The sequence below is a fragment of the Bidens hawaiensis genome, unplaced genomic scaffold (assembly GCF_021521415.1).
Source record: "Bidens hawaiensis isolate Kalapana, Puna unplaced genomic scaffold, B.hawaiensis_p1.1 tig00038965_1, whole genome shotgun sequence".
Taxonomy (NCBI): domain Eukaryota; kingdom Viridiplantae; phylum Streptophyta; class Magnoliopsida; order Asterales; family Asteraceae; genus Bidens; species Bidens hawaiensis.
This window is the reverse complement of record NW_027496832.1, coordinates 129,664-136,849: the sequence shown is the minus strand read 5'-3', so window position 1 is coordinate 136,849 and position 7,186 is coordinate 129,664. Positions and strand designations below refer to the sequence as shown.

The window sequence follows — 7,186 nt, the reverse complement described above, 5'->3', positions numbered from 1 at the left end:
CTGAGATCGAGGCGGGAGGGACCATACCCTAATAATATCTGAGATAGAAGGGACCAGACCCTAATAAAATCTGAAATGGAAGGAACCAGACCCTGATAATATCTGAGATAGAGGGACCATACCCTACAAATATTTGAGATAGTAGAAGTAGGATAGTTTACGGTATACCATAGAAGAAAGAAAGAGAGTATGTAAATACGTAGGTATGTACGTAAGGCATGTGTGAATGAGGAACGGTAAGTGAAGTATGAAATACACATCTTCGGATGCGTATAAGTATGAACGTGAATGTAATGTATGATTAATTGATTAACTATAACTCACTCAGCATAGCTGACTTTTAGTATGCACGCAGGTGAGTAGGATGAGGCAGGTTGCTTGACGGAGACACGTGACAATAAGATGAAGGTTGGCATCATTATACATAAGATTCACGTGTTATTAATGTTTAATGTTTAAGACTTATTCTATTTTATTTTAAACAAGTACTTATATTATGCAAGAATGGTTGACTTAATATTCCGCAAATTGTTTTAATTAACGCTGATTTCCGAATTATGTGAATGAGTAAATCCAATCCAAGCAAAAGTAGGGCACCCGGGACCGGGGCCTTACACTTTAAATCCCTAACCTACCTTGAAAAGCTTAAATTAACTATCCGCAGAAGAGAGGAATCGACTGTGCATGATCGTCCTAAAGGTGAGCCAAAGTATTACATTACATTCCCAGCAAGGCACTTGCACTACTTAGGTGTGGCCTACCATGGAGTGATATGTCAATCATTCAATCCTTACCGAATCTCCAGGTTCTAAAATTACACTTTCAGGCCTTTGAGGGAAGCTGCTGGAACACAACCGAACAGGAGTTTCCACAGTTAAGATTCTTGAGACTTGAGGGGTTGAATATCGAAGTGTGGGAAGCCTATGGTACACGCTTCCTGTGTCACACACTTAGAAATTTTCAGCTGCTCGGGTCTTAAAGAGACCCGCCCTTAAAATTGGGGACATACCAACACTTGAGCTTATTAAAATCAAGGAGTGCAAGCACCCAACACCAAAACACTTATCACATACTAACTGCAAAATGATTTTCAACAAACACCTAACACCTCAAGAAGAAACAAAGGTGTAACAGCTACAACATACAAGGCCTAAACAGTCTTTATGAACATTGACAGGCCCATCATCAAACCGCACAAAAGGCTTAACTTTTTTGTAACGAAGTAGGCATACTTCGTTAATGAACGACAACCTAAATTTGATAGAAAACCAATCAATGCTATGCCAAAAAATGAGCATCAACCATGTATGCTTCAGTTACTGTGTATGCATATTTAAGGTAACAAGTTAGTTCAAATTGTACGGTTCAGTGAAGACATCGGTTCAGATTTTTTAAGGTTCATTTTCATACACACTCTTACATTTTCATATATTTTTTAAGCTTCATTATATTAATGTAACTGTGTTTTGTTAGGAAAATTGTATGGTTTAGTTAAGACGTTGGTTCAGATTGACGTTGGTTTAGTTATTGTATATAACTTTCAGTTTTAAACACACCTATATTTGTGGCACTTTGAGATTTTTTATATATTTGAAACCTTTTTGTATATTGTTTTACTAGGATAGAGTCCGTGTGATACATGGGTGGTTAAAAAAAATAAAAAACTAAGTCACGGGTTATAACATAACTAAAAGGGTTCGTGTCCCATATTGTGTTTAGAAGAAAAGATGATAAAATAGGAAGCTGCTCACATGACATTTACGTGATATCTTATGTAGAAGCCCTAGAATGATGCCATGTGGAAAAATCATCTTGCTTTAATGTTAGATTATACACTTTTGACCCGCAAACTCATAATACCTCTGTAAAAAAAATTCAGTAAATTGATCAAAATGTGGAAACCAGTTATTATTTTTTAGGTAATAACTAACTTGAGATAATTAGATATTGTTAATAATATAATTCTAAGAAAGTCATAATTGGTTTATTTGAGATAATTGATAAATATTAAATATTAATAAATGCATTAATTGTCAAATGATTTAACATAAAAATGTATTAAATTGAGGGAGTGGTAATTATAAAATTAGTTAATTATGTGGAATATGTATAAATGGAAATTGATTAGTTGGTATCCCATGTGGATGACGTATTTGAAGGACATCTGTAAATAATTATGATATATGTATCACGTATATTAATCTTCAAAATGTAAACACCCATTGACAAGTTTAATGAATGAGTCGTGTTCGCCGACCAAAAGCCATGTTTTCGTATCGTGTGACCCTTATTTTAAACTAAAAACAGTAAATCTATTAATTTAAAGGATTAATGAAACACCTCCTAAAACACAATCATGTTCATACTTTCTGGAGTAAAAACAAAAAAGAGAATATTTATCACATAAAAGAAATCTCCAAACTCTACTTCCTTCCATCGGCGTTGACTTAGACAGCTCTGCCTATTCATTCAGAGATCTGATCCGGCTGTTTGCTCTTTTCAGATCTATATTATTTTATTTTATTTTAGAGATGATGTCATACGCAGGTATCCAGATGTTCATGGAGAGATTGAATCAACTTATTCACTGCAACGATATTCGCTTCTTTTTCCTTAACACTATGATTAGATCTGAAAGGCCTCGGTTCCAGCTTCTCTATGATGAGCTTGGCCCCATTATTCAAGCCCTTTCTATTCACCAGCACCTCGAAAAGGTCAATGATCTGAAGAAGAGGTTTATAGATGCAGCGGAAGAGGCAGAGTATATCGTCGATCTCTTTCTATCTTCTGCTCGCCGTTGGGAATTCGAAGACGCAGAGGCGCAGTATATCATCAATAAGTTTCTGTCCAGTGCTTACAATCCGATTACATTTAAGGATTTTAGTCCCTCTCTAAATCTTGATGATGTTAGGAGATCATTCAAGTCTATCCAGGAGGAATTCATGAGTATGAGAATCGATAGCATGAAGATGAATTCATCCGCAAGAACAGATAATAATCAATATGCTCCTGCTAATACTCCCATCACCAGAATCTCACCAGGATCGAATGATGAGATCCCGGTGGGGTTCGATTGCGAGGCAAAGCTAATAATAGAGAAACTTGTTGCGGATTATCCAAAGAAGCTAGATGTCGTCTCTATTGTTGGTATGGGTGGAATAGGCAAGACCACCCTCGCCACCAAAGTATTCGGTGATGATTATGTTAAGTATCACTTCCATGTCCGTGCGTGGGTCAGTGTTTCTCAAACATATGATAAGCGAGCTGTGTTGACTCAGATTCTAGAATCCATTGGCGTAAAACTAGAGTTTGAAAAGGCCGGTGAGTTTTATGAAAAGTATAGTGACTCACAACTTCGTGAATTGGTGCATAAAAACCTAATGGGTAGTAGATATTTAACTGTAATTGATGATATTTGGCACATAGAAACATGGGCTAGCCTGAAATTATTTTTCCCTCATGAAAACAAAGGAAGTCGAATTCTGCTCACAAGTCGCGTAACTGAAGTTGCTAAGCATGCGAGTTCAAATGGACTCATTCATCACATGGGATATTTGAACAAAGAAACAAGCTGGGAGCTGTTGTGTCAGAAGGTGTTCCATGGAAATGAGTGCCCCGAATGGTCAATTAAACCTGGAAAGCAAATAGTAAAGAATTGTCACGGGTTACCACTTGCAGTGGCTGTCATTGCAGGACTCTTAGCAAAAGAAGCATGGAGTGAAAAGTTTTGGGTGGAAATTGCTGAGAGGACCGGCTCATACATCGTTGGTGGGGAGAATGGATGTTTGGAGACGTTAGATTTAAGTTACAATCATCTTCCTCTTCACTTGAGAGAGTGCTTTCTTTACCTTGGTGGCTTCCCGAAAGACCACAAGTTCCAAGTACAAAGGTTGATCCAGTTGTGGGTGGCCGAGGGGTTTATTCAAGAAGACGGAAATAAAAGCTTGGAAGATATCGCAGAGGGTTACCTAATGGATCTAACTAACAGAAATCTTGTAATTGTAGTAGAAAGAAAGAAGTCGAATGGAGATGTCAAAGCTTGTAAAGTGCATGATCTTGTTAGGGAGCTATGCCTGAAAAAAGCCAGGGAAGAACGATTCATCCTTCTAACGGAACGGCTAACATTGCCCTCTAATGTTATTACACCACCATATAGGCCGGTCCGTACGTTCATGAATACCAACGATTCAGACTTAATTCATATGTCCACCCAAAACCTTCGATCGGTATTATGCTTCGGTTATATCCCATCCTTGATGGGTGACATTGCAAACTACTTCCGCTCCTTTATGCTACTCAGGGTGTTAGATATACAAAACTTTCATTTATGGGATTTTCCGAAAGCCATGGAATTGCTAGTTCACTTGAGGTATCTTGCAATTTGGAATGCATCAAATGATTTCCCATCTTCAATATGCAATTTATGGAACCTTCAAACCCTCGTTTATAGTTCAAGTGATTCCGGGGTTGATTTACCGAGTAACATATCAGATTTGGTAAATTTGAGGCATTTGCTGTGCCAGGATCAGCACATTGTTCTAGGCTCCATCGAAAAACCAATGAATTTGCAAACTATTTCACCTGTGTTCTTGTGGACTGATGAGGCGTATAATTTCCCAAAGTATTTTCCGTGCGTTAAGACACTTTCATGCATTAATAAAAGCTATAAGCACAATGACTTCCGATCTTTCATCTACCTTGAAAGGCTCAGTTTGTGGCGTTCTCCTGTGCATGATGGAACGCACCGCATTACATTCCCAGCAACATTGTAAACACTTAAACTAGTTGGGTGTAATCTACCGTGGAGTGATATGTCAATCGTGCAGTCTTTACCTAATCTCCAGGTTCTAAAACTAAGAAACAATGCGTTTGCGGGAAGCTGCTGGAACACAGATGGTCAGGAGTTTTCAGAGCTAAAGTTCTTGAGACTTTGCGAGTTGGATATCAAACATTGGGAAGCCTATGGCACGAGCTTCCCGTGTCTCAAACAATTAGAAATTTTCTACTGCCACGATCTAGTAGAGATCCCCCTTGAAGTTGGGGACATACCAACACTTGAGATTATTAAAATCAAGTACTGTAAGCACTCTGTTGGTGAATCTGTTAGAAGAATTCAACAAGAGCAACAAGATATGGGAAACTACGACCTAAAGATTCGCGTCATCCCATTTTAAAGATTTTATGTTAAAGATTTCAAGATTTTAATCTGACAATGAACAGCACAGTGATCATTGAGTTTCCAATTAATGTAAATTTGGTTTGTAGATTGTGAGTCCATAAGTTATACTTGTATATTATCATATTCAATATGGTACTCATGTCAAAGATCTCAATAAGGTTGTTTTCTTAATCATATCTGCTGCTTATACCATGATCACAATGCTTCATATTTTATTTATCGCTGAACAGCATGTTTGAACCTGATGTTGGAGGACTTAGTCATGTGAGTTCACAACTTATTACCTGGCAATGATTTTATAATAGATTGTTAACGCTCTTTTGTTTATTTTATGTACAGGACGAGCCAGATTTTTATCTAGATATCAAGGAAGACCTCCAATCTTTGATATTTAGATAAATCTTTGATACAGAATTGTTCAATTTGAGGTAGTTGTGCATATAAATCTTTGATACAGGTGCCACAAAATTACGAGGCCAAGTTTCCTGACAGCATCTAGGTGCACAAATGTTGGGAATCAAAATTTGCAGGCAGAACGCGGGGATGTTGTCTAAGTTTGTATGTCTCGTTTTCGAAGCATGTAGCAAACTTTCAAAGCATGTATAATTTGTTGTTTTGTGTATAGGAAACCCGTTAAGACAAACTGAGCAGTTGCGGATATATTATGTTTTAAAGAAACCGTACTTGTGGCAAACTTTGGTAATGTTGCTTTTTAACCATATTCTGCTGTTTTATTTGGTGCTAATTTTGTACTAGTATAAAAATAAAATAAAAAAAAATCTTGTAGTAATTTTATTACGAATTAACAATCATAAATATTGTCTGAACAACCAGCACTGGTTAAGTTATCTCATGTTTCTCTCTTTTATTACGAATTAACAATCATACAAGGCTTGTCCTTTAGCAGCAGTGGTTAACTTTTCTGGGTCCTCTCTTTATTCTGGTCATCTTTGACTTTTGGTCAAAGTTGAATTTTTGGTTAACATGGGTTGTTAATTGTTGATGTTGTTGCAAGGGGCAGGATGGCCATTACACAATTTGGTAAAAATTTTAAGTTTCACAAGAATTAGCATTATGATATGGTCAAACAGTTTATTTGGAATGCTACTGAGATTTTAAAGAATCGTATGTTCAATAAGTGTATTTCATATATTGGTGAGCTTGATTAGATTGTATCTGTTGCTTGGAGCTTAACATATAAAACCTGCATTTTGACTTTATAAAGTCAACTAAATCTTAAGGTTATGGGTAAAATCGCTGATGTCTGAGGCAAGATGTACATACATGGTACAGTAGTACTAAAGCTAACTTACGTTTTATATGTAGTGCAACATTTAAAACCTGCATTCGATGGTATTATTACTGGTTAAATTTAATGGTTTAATGCTACCAGTTCATCGATCTGCAGCGAAGGATACCTTAGGCCAAAAGTACCCGCCCCTCCTTTTATTATTATTATTATTTTTTGCGCAGTAATGTAAATTTACCCCTTTTTGTCCAAAAAATTTTATACGTTTACACATTTTTGTTCAAAAATTTGAGGCCACCTCCCCCCTGCATTTTTGTCTAAGCTTTGCCGCTATGCGCAGAACTCATTTTGGAGCTGTTGACTTTATTATTATTATTATTATTATTATTATTATTATTATAGTTAACAGTTCACAGTTTTGTGCAGTTTTATCAGGGGTATATTGGAAATCTGAATTTCACAGATGCTGGTTTTTAGTTTTGGCAGATTTGGCACAGGGGTATTATCGGAATTACTTTATGGTTAAAGTTACAGTTGACTTTAATGGTCAAACATGACTGGAGAGCATTTAATGGATATTTTATTGCTGCTTCTTTGGCATTGATACAAACAGAGATCTTAGTTTCAAGATTGAAATGTAAGAATAGATATATAATAATATATTTATGTATGTATGTCATTATATCTATCTATCTATCTATTCTATCTATAAAATTAAAGAGTGAATTTTTACCAAACCTTCCTTTTTTATAATTCAC

General features: G+C 36.3%; 1 pseudogene; it reads left to right on the top strand.

The window, feature by feature from the left end:
• The first annotated feature begins 2,534 nt into the window (after positions 1 to 2,534).
• On the top strand, positions 2,535 to 5,174 carry LOC143590699 (putative late blight resistance protein homolog R1A-3; annotated as a pseudogene).
• Positions 5,175 to 7,186: the final 2,012 nt, after the last annotated feature.